The 13,215-nt window shown below is 38.7% G+C and overlaps 1 pseudogene; it reads left to right on the top strand.

Annotated features, from left to right (window-relative positions):
- Positions 1-12,254: 12,254 nt before the first annotated feature.
- LOC100355701 (PRELI domain containing protein 3B pseudogene) lies at positions 12,255-13,215 on the top strand (annotated as a pseudogene).

Raw genomic sequence — 13,215 nt, 5'->3', positions numbered from 1 at the left:
GGTTAAATTTATTCCAAGGTATTTGATTGCTTTTGTAGCTATTGTGAATGAGAATGATCTTAGAAGCTCTTTCTCAGCTGTGGGATTGTCTGCATATACAAAGGCTGTTGAGTTTTGTGTGTTGAATTTATATCCTGCTACATTTCCAAACATTTCTATGAGTTCTAATAGTCTCTTAGAAGAGTCTTTGCATCCCCTATGATAGTATCATGTCATCTGCAAATAGGATAGTTTGACTTCCTCCTTCCTAGTTTGAATCCCTTTGATTTCTTTTTCATATATAATAGCTCTGTCTAAAACTTTCAGCACTATATTTAAAAGCAGTGGTGAGAGTGGGCACCCTTGTGTGGTTCCAGATCTCAGTGGGATTGCTGCCAACTTTTCCCCATTAAGTAGGGCACTGGAAGTGGGTTTGTCATATATTTCTTTGATTGTGTTGAGAAATCTCCCTTCTATTCCCAATTTGCTTAAAGTTTTCATCATGAAAGTATGTTTTGTTTTGTCAAATGCTTTCTCTGCATCTATTGAGATAATCATATGGTTTTTGTTCAGCAGTTTGTTAATGTGAAGTATTGCATTGATTGATTTGGAAATGTTGAACCATCCCTGCATACCAGGAATAAATCCCACTTGTGGGTAGATCATCTTTCTGATGTGTTGTTGGGTTCAATTGGCTTGTAATTTGCTGAGGATTTTGCTGAGATATTGGTCTGTAATTCTCTTTCTCTGTTGTGTCTTTCTCAGGTTTAGGGATTAAGGCGATGCTGGCTTCACCAGACAAAGAATTATGGAGGATTCCCTCCCTTTGAATTGTTTTGAATAGCTTGAGAAGAATTGGAGTTAGTTCTTTAAATGTTTGCTAGAATTCAGTGGTGAAGCCATCTGGTTCTGGGCTTTTCTTTGTTGAGAGGGTCTGATTTGAGTTCTGTCTTGGTTGTTGATCTGTTTATGTTTTCTATGTCTTCATGGCTCAACTTAGGTAGGTCATAACTGTCAAGGAGTCTATCAATTTCTTCTAGGTTTCCAATTTTGTTGGTGTACAACTCTTTGTAGTAATTTCTGATGATTTTTTTTATTTTTATGATGTCTATTGTTACATTTCCTTTTTCATTTCTAATTTTATTAATGTGGGTCTTCTATCTCCTTTTCTTTGATTAGTTGAGCCAATGGTTTGTCAATTTTGTTTATTTATTTATTTTTTTTTTAGCCAGCCAATCATCTTGATGATCTTTTGTGGGTTTTTTTTGGATTCGATTTTGTTGATTTATTCTCTAATTTTATTTCTTTTCTCCTACTAGTTTTGGGTTTGGTTTGCTGTTAAGATGTATTGATAGCTCATTTATTTGGTGCATTTCCAATTTCTTGATGTAGGCTTCAATTGCTATAAATGTTCCTGTTAACACTGATTTAGCCTTATCACATAATTTTTGATATGTAGTATTGTCATCTTTATTTGTTTCCAGAAATTTTTTTATTTCTCTTTTGATTTATTCAGTGATCCACTGTTCATTCAGGAGCATGTTGTTCATTCTCCATATGTTTGCATATGTTCTGGGGATTCCTTTGTTGTTGATGACCAACTTCATTCCATTGTGGTCAGAGAATATGCTTGGTATGATTTTGATTTTTTTGAATTTGCTGAGACTTGCTTTATGGCCTAGCATGTGGTCTATCCTAGAGAAAGTTCCACACAGTGGTGAGAAGAATGTGTATTCTGTGGCTGTCAGGTGGAAAACTCTGTAGATATCTGCTAGGTCCATTTGTACTATAGTTTCAATTAACTCTGTTGTTTCCTTGCTGATTTTCTGTTTGTTTGATCTGTCCATTGCTGAAAGTGGAATATTGATGTTCCCCATTACTGTTGTTTTAGAGTCTATGTCTCCCTTTAGATCCATTAACATTTCTTTTAAATAGCCAGGTGCCCCGTAATTAGGTGCATATACATTTATAATAGTCACATCTTCCTGTTGAATTGATCCCTTAATCATTATATAATGCCCTTCTTTATCTATTTTAATAGTTTTTGTGTTAAAGTCTATTCTGTCTGATATTAGGATGGGTGCACCACCTCTTTTTTGGTTTCTGTTATCATGGATTATCTTTCTCCATCCTTTCACTTTCAGTCTGCATGCCATCTTTGTTGGTCAGATGTGTTTCTTGTAGGCAGCAAATCAATGACTTTTCTTTTTTCTTTGAACTTCAAATGATTCTTCCTTATTTGTTCCTAAAGCAGCCAAATTGCTAGCAATATTATCATGTTGTATCCAAATACAAAACATCTTTCTAAAAATATTAGAGTAATAAACAAATTAACAAATTAGAGTTTTTTGTAAAAATACAGTGGCAGAAAAACAGAGGAAATTAATGAAGCACACCATGGCTGAACTTGAATGATTGAGACTTTTAATAAAGTCTCCAAAATCCCAGAAAATAATAATTCTTTATTATGTATCTTTTCTTCCTACTCTTGAGGCTATAATCTAGATTCCAAACTTATCTGAACTAGAATTGTATATACTCATCCATAGAGAGACATCTTGTCATCTGTAACAGCCAAAGTTATTGAACTTTGTTTAGACTCCAATCATGTCCTACCTCCAAAGTGACCTAAGAGACACAATGAAAACAAGGTTATCAAGGCAGTGATTCATTCACAGCTATAAAATAGCAACAATCCAAAAAGAAAGGCAAAGGACCTGAACAGACATTTTTCAAGAGAGAAAATTCAAATGGCCAATAGATACATGAAAAAATGCTCAGGATCACTAGCAATTAGGGAAATGCAAATAAAAACCACAATGAGATTTCACCTCACCCCCATTAGAATGTCTTTCATTCAGAAATCAACAAACAATTGCTGGCAAGCATGTGGGGAGAAGAGTACTTTAATCCATCATTGGTGGAAATGTAAACTGGTAGCCACTGTGGAAGACAATATGGAGATATCTCAGAAAGCCAAATATAGACTTACCGTATGACCAGCCATCCCACTCCTGGGAATCTATTCATAGGAAATGAAACCAGCATATGAAAGAGTGATCTGTACCCCAATATTCATTTTGGTTCAATTTACAATGGCTAAGATATGGAGTCAACCCAGATGTCCATCAACTGAAAGACTGGCTAAAGAAATTATGCTATATATACACTATGGAATACTACACAGTGGTAAAAAATATGAAGTCCTGTCATTTGCAACAAAATGGATGCAAATGGAAACCATTATACTTCATGAAATAAGTCAGTCACAAAAAGACAAATACCATATGATCTCTCTGATCTGTGGTAACTAATAGAGTACTTAACAGGTAATCTATAAGAATGAAACTGACACTTTGAGATGTGATGATTTTGAACAGCCCTTGCTTTTTTTTTAAGCACTCAAGCCTTTATTCACTTAGTGACATAATGTTAAAAGGAATGATGTGGGAAGTGGGATACACAGCAGACTCATAGAATGGCAGATGTCTTAAATAGCATTCTGGCCTCAGAATCAGCCTTTAAGGCATTTGGATCTGGCTGAAGAGCCCATGAGAGTATGTTAGGCATGGAAAGCCAAGAACTCTGGGAAAAAATAAAGAAGACCTAAATGAAAGATCTCTGCGAGTGAGATCCCAGTGGAAATAATAGGCCATCAAAGAAGGAGGTACCTTTCTCTAAAGGGAGGAGAGAACTTCCACTTTGGCTATGACCTTGTCTAAATAAGATCAGAGTTGGAAAACTCAAAAGGCTTCTATAGCCTTGGCAGCTCATGACAAGAGCCTAGGGTGATTACTGATGCCATAAACAAGAGTGTCAACTTGTTAAGTCAACAACAGGACTCACTGTGCACTATCTCCCCATGTAGGATCTCTGTCCTTAATGTGTTGTACAATGTGAATTAATGGTAAAACTAGTACTCAAACAGTACTTTACACTTTATGTTCTGTGTGGGTGCAAACTGTTGAAATCTTTACTTAATATATACTAAATTGATCTTCTGTATGTAAAGATAATTGAAAATGAATCTTGATGTGAATGGAATGGGAGAGGGAGCAGGAGATGGGAGGGTTGCGGGTGGGAGGAAAGTTATGGTGGGGAAAAAGCCACTGTAACCCATAAGCTGTACTTTGGAAATTTATACTTGTTAAATAAAAGTTTAAAAAAAGAAAAAATCAGAATATAAAAAAAGATTCATGTATACAAGAGGTTTTCAAAAAGTTAGTAGAAAATGTATATCTTGAAAACAGTATGCATGGGCTTAAATTTTTTTCCACTAAAATAAACATTTCATTTTTCCACAAAAAAAAAGAGGCAATGATGAAGATGCTGGCTCCCCAGTGTCCATTTACTTTGCCATGGAATAGCACCAGATCAGGACCAGGAATCCTCTCACTGCCCAGGAGCTTCAAACAAAATCCTCCTGCCCTTTATGGACCTGGGAGGCCCGGAAGAAGGAGAAGTGGAAGACTAAGCATGAGAAAGTACTAAGTCAAAGTAGATAAAAGTGTTCATAACAACAGACAAGAGCCAGACACTGCTTGTCCACCAAGTCTTGTGTGCAGAGAGCAGCTACTTGAATGAGGTCTGTGTAGCCCTTGCTTTGATTGTTGAGGAACAATATTTTTCTTCTTTGTTTAGATTTGTTCTTTTCTTCTTTTCTTTACTTCATATTAATTGGTGAACTCTCTACTTAATGTAGGGTTAATCTCATGAGTATAAAAATTAACTGAAAATTGATCTCTGTTAAAAATAAGAATGGGAAAGAAAGAGGGAGGAGGAAGAAAGGCAAGAGTATGGGTTGGAGAGAGGTGGGGGGGAAGAACCATCACCTTCCCAAATCTGTATATATTAAGTTCATGAAATTGTATTCTTTAAACAAAATTTTAAAAATTCAAAACATTTTTGATTTCCTAGTATTTTATTGACAATTTTTGCATCTATGTGCATCAGGGATATTGGTCTGTAGTTCTCGTTCTCTTTTTTTAAAAAAATTATTTATTTATTTGAAATTCATAGTTACACAGAGTGAGAAAAAGAAGCATAGAGAGAGAGGTCTTCCATCCACTGGTTCACTTCCAAATTGGCTGCAATGGCCAGAGCTGTGCAGATCCGAAGCCAGGAGCTAGGAGCTTCTTCTGGGTCTCCCACATGGGTGCAGGAGTCCAAGGACTTGGTCCATCTTCTACTGCTTTCCCAGGCCATAGCAGAGAGCTGTATCAGAAGTGGAGCAGCTGGGACTCTAACCAGCCACCCATATAGGATGCTGGCACTGCAGACTGGGGCTTTAACCCACTTCACCACAGTGCTGGCCCCTATAGTTCTCTTTTTTGTTTTGTTTTGTTTTATCTCTGTTTGGTTTTGGAGTAAGGTAATGGTGGCCTCATAGAATGAATTTAGAAGGGTTCCCCACATCTCAATTTTTAAAATAGTTTTAGGAGAACTGAAATAGTGCTTACTTAAAAGTTTAATAGAATTCAGTACTGAAGCCATCCAGTCCTGGGCTGTTATCTGTTACGAGGCTCTTTATTACTGATTGAATCTCAGTCTTGCTCATTGGTCTATTCCAGTTATCTATGTATCTGTGCTTCAATTTTGTTAAATCATATATGTCTCAAAATATTTCTACTTCCCTAGATTCTCCAATTTGTTGGCAGATATCTGTTTATAAGAATTCCTAATGATTCCCTGAATTTCTGTGGTATGAGTTGTAGCATCTCCTTTTTCATCTCTGATTTTATTCATTTGAATCTTCTTTTTTTTTTTTGCACCAGTGGTTTATCACTTTTGTTCATTTTTCAAAAACTGGCTGTTAATTTCACTGATTATTTGTTAATGTTTTTAAATTTTGTTTATTCTCCAATTTTTATTATGTCTTTCCTTCTACTAACTTTGGGTTTGTTGTTATTGCATTTGGTTTGTCCTTGAGATGCATTGTTGGATCACTTATTTGATACCTTTCTAATTTTTGATGCAGGCTCTTACTGCTATACACTCTCTTCTTAACACTGCTTTTTCTGTATCCCATATATTTTATATATGTGTTTTCATTTTCATTCATTTTAAGAAAGTTTTTGATTTCTCTTTATTTAAATTTCTTTTTAAAAAAGTTATTTATTTATTTTGGAAGCAGAGTTATATATAGAGAGAGAGACAGAGAGAGGTCCTCTATCCACTGGTTCACTCTCCAAACAGCCACCTCAGCCAGAGCTAAATTGATCCAAAGTTGGGAACCAGAAGCCTCCTTCAGATCTTCCACTTGGGTACAGGGGCCCAAGCACTTGAGCCATCTTCTGCTGCTTTCCCAGGCCATCGGCAGAGAGCTAGAGAGGAAGAGGAGCAGCTGGGACACAAACCCATGCCCATATGGGATGCTGGTGCTGCAGGTGGAGGCTTAGCCCACAATGCCACAGTGCTGGCCCTTTGATTTTCCTTTGGATATCTGCTATGATCCACAGTTCATTCAGAAGCATGTTGTTCACTCTCCATGTGTTTTTATAGTTTCTAGAGGTTCCTTTGTTGTTAATTTCAAGCTTCATCCATGTGGTAATGAAAGATATATGATATGATTTACTTTTTTTAATTTCTTGAGACTTTTTCTATGGCCTAGTAAATGGTCTATCCTAGACAATTTTCCATGCACTGATGAAAAGAATGTGTATTCTACAACTGTAGGATGGAATATTCTATAGATATCCATTAGGTCCATTTGGTCTATAGTATAGATTAGCTCTGTTGTTTCTTTGATTTTTTTGTCTGCTCTATCTGCTTTGATGAAATTGGGAGTGTTAAGTCCCAATTATTCTTGTATTGCATTTATGTCTGTCTTTAGATCCGTTAACATTTGTTTTATAAAACTGGGTACCCTATCATTGGGTGCATATACATTTTTAAAAGATTTTATTTGTTTATTTGAGAGGTAAAGTTACAGACAATGACAGAGAGACAGAGAGAAAAGTCTTCCTTCCATTGGATCACTCCCCAAGTGGCCACAACAGCTGGAGCTATGCTGATCTGAAGCCAGGAGCCAGGAGCTTCTTCCTGGTCTCACGTGGGGGCGCAGCACTTGGGCTGTCTTCTACTGCTTTCCCAGGTCACAGCAGAGAGCTGGATTGGAAGAGGAGCAGCCGGGACTAGAACCAGCGCCCATAGGGGATGCTGGCACCACAGGCAGAGGATTAACCTACTGCGCCATAGCGCTGGCCCCAGGTGCGTATACATTTACTATAGTCACATCTTCCTGTTGAATTGATCTCCTAATCATTACATAATGACCTTCTTTGTCTCTTTGAGCAGTTTTTGTCCTAAAATCTCTTTTATCTGATATAGCTATTCCTGCTTGTTTTTGGTTTCTATTTGAATGGAATATCTTTTTATACCCTTTCACTTTCTGTTTGTGTGTATCTTTTTTTTTTTAAAGATTATTTATTCATTTCAAAGTCAGAGTTACACAAACAGAGAATGTGATGGAGAGGGAGAGGGAGAGGGAGAGGGAGAGGGAGAGGGAGAGGGAGAGGGAGAGGGAGGAGAGATCTTCCATCCACTGGTTCACTCCCCACTCTCCAATGTGTTCTGGCCTTCCTAGCCTGTAGGGCTTCTTTTGACAAATCTGCTTCAATCAGATGGGGTTCCTTCAAAATTGATCTGGTATTTCTCTCTTGCAAATTTTAGGATATTCTCTGCATGTTTCTCTTTTGAAAGTTGGACTATAATGTGTCTTGGTAAGGATCTTTTCTGAGCATGCCTATTTGGGATTCCATATACTTCCTATATTTGGATGTCCATGTATTTCTCCAAATTTGGTAAATTTCTGCTATTATTTAACTGAATTGGTTTTCTAAGCTTTTTTCCCTATACCTTCAGAAATCCTAGGACTCATATATGTGGTCATTTTGTGGAATCTCATGGATCCCAATCACTGCTTTTTGATCTTGATAACAAAATAATCTTTTTTTTTTTTTGGTCCGATTGAGCTATATCAAAAGACTGTTGTTTTCTAGATCTGATATTCTTTCTTCTGCCTCACCAATTTTGTTGTTAAGGCTTCTCTGAACTTTTTAAATTGACGTATTGAATTCTTCATTTCTAGTATTTCTTTAGAAAGAGACAATATGTCTCTTTATTGACTTTCTAATCCGTAACATGTACTGATTTTTGAATGTCATTTAACTGTTTCTTTGTATTTTTGAGTAACCTTACAATTGTTCTTGTGAATTGTTTTTAGGTATTTCAGCAATCTCAGCTTCCTCACAGTCCAATATTAATATATTATCGTGTTCCTTTTGAGGAATCCTATTGCCTTCCTTGTTCACATTTCTTGTGTTTCTATGGCACTTTTTGTGCATCTGGGGGGATCTCTTGTTTCTATCTCTTCTGGAGGAGAAACACACACACACACACACACACACACTGATTGAAGGCTTTATTCCTGAAAATGTGCCACTGGGACTTGGTGGAGGACCTGAGGCTTTCACTTGAGCTCCAGGGGTGTGTGCTGGGTGGGTGGGGCCAGGGAACTGTGGCCACTTTTTTTGTGGGTGGAACAAGAGCCAAGAGTGAAACCCAAGATGGGCATGGTATAGTGCCTCTGGCTATAGTCAGTGGGGGAAAGGGATGCTGGTGCCAACTGGAGTGTTTACAGGCCCAGCCTTTCTCCGTGCCAGTGAGAACTTCTGATTCCAGCTTAGAGTGAGCTCACAGTACCAGCCCACTTCATCCACTCAGGCATGTGCACTGTCCAGAGCACCAACTCAGTCTCCTCTGACCCTACTTCAGATACTTGGTTAATGTGCAGGGAGCACTGAGTCCCTGCAGTCAGATTGGGCAGGTGCCCAGGAACTCAGCTGCAACCTGAAAACTTCTTAGTTCTGTGGTTTATTCTCAGAACTCCCCAGCCAAGGGGTACATACAGGGTGAGCTCTCTGCCTTGCAAGGTGGCCTGTTCCTGGCTCTTGTGGCCTCTGGAAGCAGCAGGACTACTTGCTGTCCCCCAGTCAGAATAGAGTTCAATAATGACTCCACCACAGCAAACTGAGTCTGGTGCTTTGTTGAGGGGTGAAGAGGAAGGAAGCAATGTGGCCTCCCTTCACAGAGCAAAGAAGGAACTCAGACCACTGTCAGCTTCCTAGGCTGCAATTGAAGCCAGTGAGGACTATGGAACTGTTCCTCAGCCAAAGCTGCCAGTGGCATGGGCTGTGACAGCTTTTTCCTACCTTTTCTTGGCAAGAGATGGCATTTCCCAGCTGGGAGCTAGTCAGGTAGACGCAGGGGTGGCTGGGGGTACAACTGTTGACAGCATGTCTGTCTTCTCCCCTCACTGCTCCATGGAGTCTCTGGTCTGTGCTGTCCAATCTAAACTGAAAACCTCTCTCAATCATTCCCCTGGAAATACGGTCCCTTCTTTGTTTTCTGGCATCTTTCTGTGGCTAATGTCAGTTAACTTCTCACTATCCAGCCATCTTGGATCTACCCCATCTGGACTTCTTATATGGAAATTTGGGTATTCCAAGAGTGCAAAAGTGGAAGTATTGTGGCCTCCTTAATGCTTATATCCAGAACTATCATGATGTTACTTCTGCTGCATTCTAGTAGTTAAAACAAGTCACACACTTCATCCAGCTTTAAGGTGGGAGAGGGCTGCAGAAAGGCACCTGTATGAGGAGATGTGGTTCACTGGGAGCCATCTTTCGAGATGAGCTACACAGTCCACCTTCTGGTCTTCAATGACTCCCATTTTTTTCAGGAGTAATATGCTTATCCATACTTCCCTCTGGACTCGGAATGTCTTATCTCATATGGCATCAGCTCCAAGTCTAGCATCTTGCCAATTAAATTATGTTCAAATTCAGACAGGGCTTTTTTAGCTGTGTTCCCTCCAGTACAATTCTTCAGATATGGTCCCTTGGGTATAGAGACTGAATTGGAAGATGGTGAATTAAAAGCATAAATTATCTCCCCAATCCTATTCCCACCACACATACACACATACCTCTATCCTGAACTTGTATTCATAAAGTAGAAATGGAATAAACAAAATACATACTTGTGAAAGGGGGCAGTGAATACAAGGCAAGGAGCAATCCCTGATGTATAGCAATTTCCAAATCCACAGGGCCCTCACTTTCTGTCCTGGTCTATAGATGTGGCTATCCATGCTGTCGGCTCCTCCCTCAAGGCTCTTGTCTCTGTCCTCTGACATCTTTCTCATTAGAAATGACCCATGTTTACAGCTGACACAGTTTTCTTAACATCCTTTCCCTCCAGAGGAATTTGAGGGCCCAGAGGCATCTCCTTATTTTTGATAGTTTCAGTCTCCTTCAGCCTGAGCTGATGAAATCATTCTCAAAAATTGTGGGCTTCTGATAATTTACATGATACATCAACTCCTTTAGATAAAAGTCCCTGTCTACTCTTCTACTTCATTTATTTATTGTTCTAAAAAATATTCCCAACATAAGTGGCTAAAAATAACAATTTAATTTTGTGACTCTATTGATTTTCTGGAAAATGCTGATAAATTAGGCTATATTAAAAGATAAAGAACTCATAGAATACCAATGAGATATAGGAAATTTAATAAAAAAGATAGGGAAGATATAAATAAGCACTTCAGAAAACAGGCTATCTGAAAGTTAATAAACATATATTATATAAACAATGATCAATCCCGTTAGTCATCAAAGAAATTCAAATTAAATACACCATGTGGCATGACAACATAAAAAACTAATTATCAGCAAAACGGCTGGTAGAAGTATGCATTGGTGCAATCAATACATGATCCAGCAATTTTACTTGTAGCTATACATCCAAAAGAAATGCATGCAGATATGTATCAAAAGACATGTGTGTGAATGTTCCTACCCAGTGTTATTTATAATGCCCCATGGTGGAAACAATCTTAAATATCCATGTATAATAAAAAAGTGGTATAGTCATAAATGATATACTATACAGCAATGAAAATGAATGCACTCATGTATACAACATGAACACATTTTGCAAATCTAACATTAAGCAAAAGAAACCTGACAGAAACTGTGCATACCATATAATTTGATTTATATGCAATACCAAAAATTAACAAGGCAAAACGAGTCAGTGGGGAGGGTGGGTGGTTACGCTCTACTTGTTGACCAGGGTAGTGGTTACACCAATAGTTCATGTTATAATAATTCACTGAACTATGCAGCTTGAATCAAAGTTTGTTTTACAAAGGAGGAAGTGTTTTTAAATGCTGAATTTAGTAGAACACAGAAAGGAGAATAACCTGTTCTCACTGCGAAAGGCTTGACAGCTGAGTTATGAGCGGGGAGGAGATGTGCACCAGGCCACCCAGGGGCAAGATGGGATCCTGGGAGTAGGAAGCATCTAGAGGCAGGGAATGAAAATGTGAAACAGTTTGCCACAACACAGGGCCCTCCAAGCAATTTTGTAAGATGGGACAGGAGGATGGAAGGGCTAGCTGAAGTGAAATAGGTATAAAAGTCCATGACAAGTGTCTCCAATTTTATTATGCTTTAGGAAGATATGCAGAAGATTTAAGCACTGGAGGCATAGTTTCTGTTTTGCATTAAAAAAAATCCCTCAGGCCAGTTGCAGCATGGGTTGGAAGGGGGATGCTGGGTTAATCATGCCCACCTCCACACTCTTTATTTCGGGTTCTCCTTTCATCACTTCCAAAGGCTGAGAGAATGAGAGGTCAACTGCTGGAAAACAATGAAGCTCCAAAAGCTCTCTCAGCTTCACTCTGGCTTTGATCTCATTAACACCAGAAAATCATTGGATGATCACAACTGGGCAAGAGGTACAACATTCTCATTGAAGACTGCTGCACTGAAGTGTCTTAATGGTGATGACTGAATGATTGTCCAAAACCCAAAATGTCAGGTAACACCGGTATACACTAAGTACCTGCCTGTGAATCAATTTGCTACAACTAGCTTTTCCTGTCCTGTATCAAGTCAAAACTAGCTGTTCCTGGCTTTTTGCTCTTCAAAACCAGTTAAACCTGTTATAATACCTTAGCTCCTATAGCTAGATTTTTAAAGACATATTTTCCTCATGCATGCACATTGAGAAATCTATCTTGTTAAAGTCAGACAACCGAGAATGTAATAAGCATTTAAATAGGTGTTCAATCTTACTGCTAATCAGAGAAATGCTAATTAAAATGAAGTAATATGTTATAGTTATCATATCAAGAAAGATTTAAAAGTCTGATCATGCAACTATGGGAAAATGAAAACTCTTACACATTGCAAATGAAATTGAAAATGGGTCTGACAATTCTGGAGCACAATTTTCTAGTAAGTTTAAGAGTTAAAAACGCACCTGTTCATTAAGTCAGAAATTCTACTTCAGGCAGCACATGGGGCAGCAGTCAGGAAGTCCTTGGCCACGGCACGTTGGCACCTCAGTGCTGCACTGCCGGCTGGGGTGCTGGGGGTGGGGCAGGGGTAGTTGTAGCCACTTTGCCTCTTTGACCCCTAGCAGCACCCGGATACTGCTTAGGTCCCCGGCAGCCCTGAAGGTCAACATGTCTTTGACCACCCATGGGAAACCGATACAACAGCTGCAATGCAAAAATACCCAAATCCGATGAACCCACATATGGTTGGACTGAATATACTGGACAGACACACAGACTGCCCTGGAAAGTTTCATAGCCACAGACTTCTCAGCACTGAGTGGGGACTGCCTTCTGTTGTAAAGTCTCTTATTGGTGCCGAAAGAACCAAAATATACGTGCAAGAACATTCTGAAGTTGATCCTGTAGGTAGAACAGTGGAACTACTAAGGAATCTACTAATATTTCATTTATAAATATGGTTTCAGTGGAGGAGAGACGTACATACAATTCACATCCTCAGGAGCCAGAAAAAAACCTGTTTTAACTCAAGAAGCCATGATCACTGTGAAAGGAATCAGCCTCAGTAGTTGACCTTAAGGGACTGATGGCAAGTACAATATCTTCAAATGTTACTAAAGGTCGAGAAGCAATGGAGCGGGAAATTTATAAGTTAAATGCTGAGATTAAAGAACAGGCAGCATCGGCAAGAGGAAAGATAAGGGCACTGATGGCGGAAGCAGCGTTTGTAGAGAAATGATAGGACAGTCTGTATTCTCCCCCAGCTCTCAAGGCCCATCTATTTACTTATTTAAAAAGTACAACTATATTTTAGGTAGAAATTTTAATAAGCTGGAGTAAGACTATGTGATTTTGAACAAAATAAA

The sequence above is a fragment of the Oryctolagus cuniculus genome, chromosome 5 (genome assembly GCF_051225735.1).
Source record: "Oryctolagus cuniculus isolate XC-2025 breed Fujian yellow rabbit chromosome 5, ASM5122573v1, whole genome shotgun sequence".
Taxonomy (NCBI): domain Eukaryota; kingdom Metazoa; phylum Chordata; class Mammalia; order Lagomorpha; family Leporidae; genus Oryctolagus; species Oryctolagus cuniculus.
This window is presented reverse-complemented; position numbering and strand designations above follow the sequence as displayed.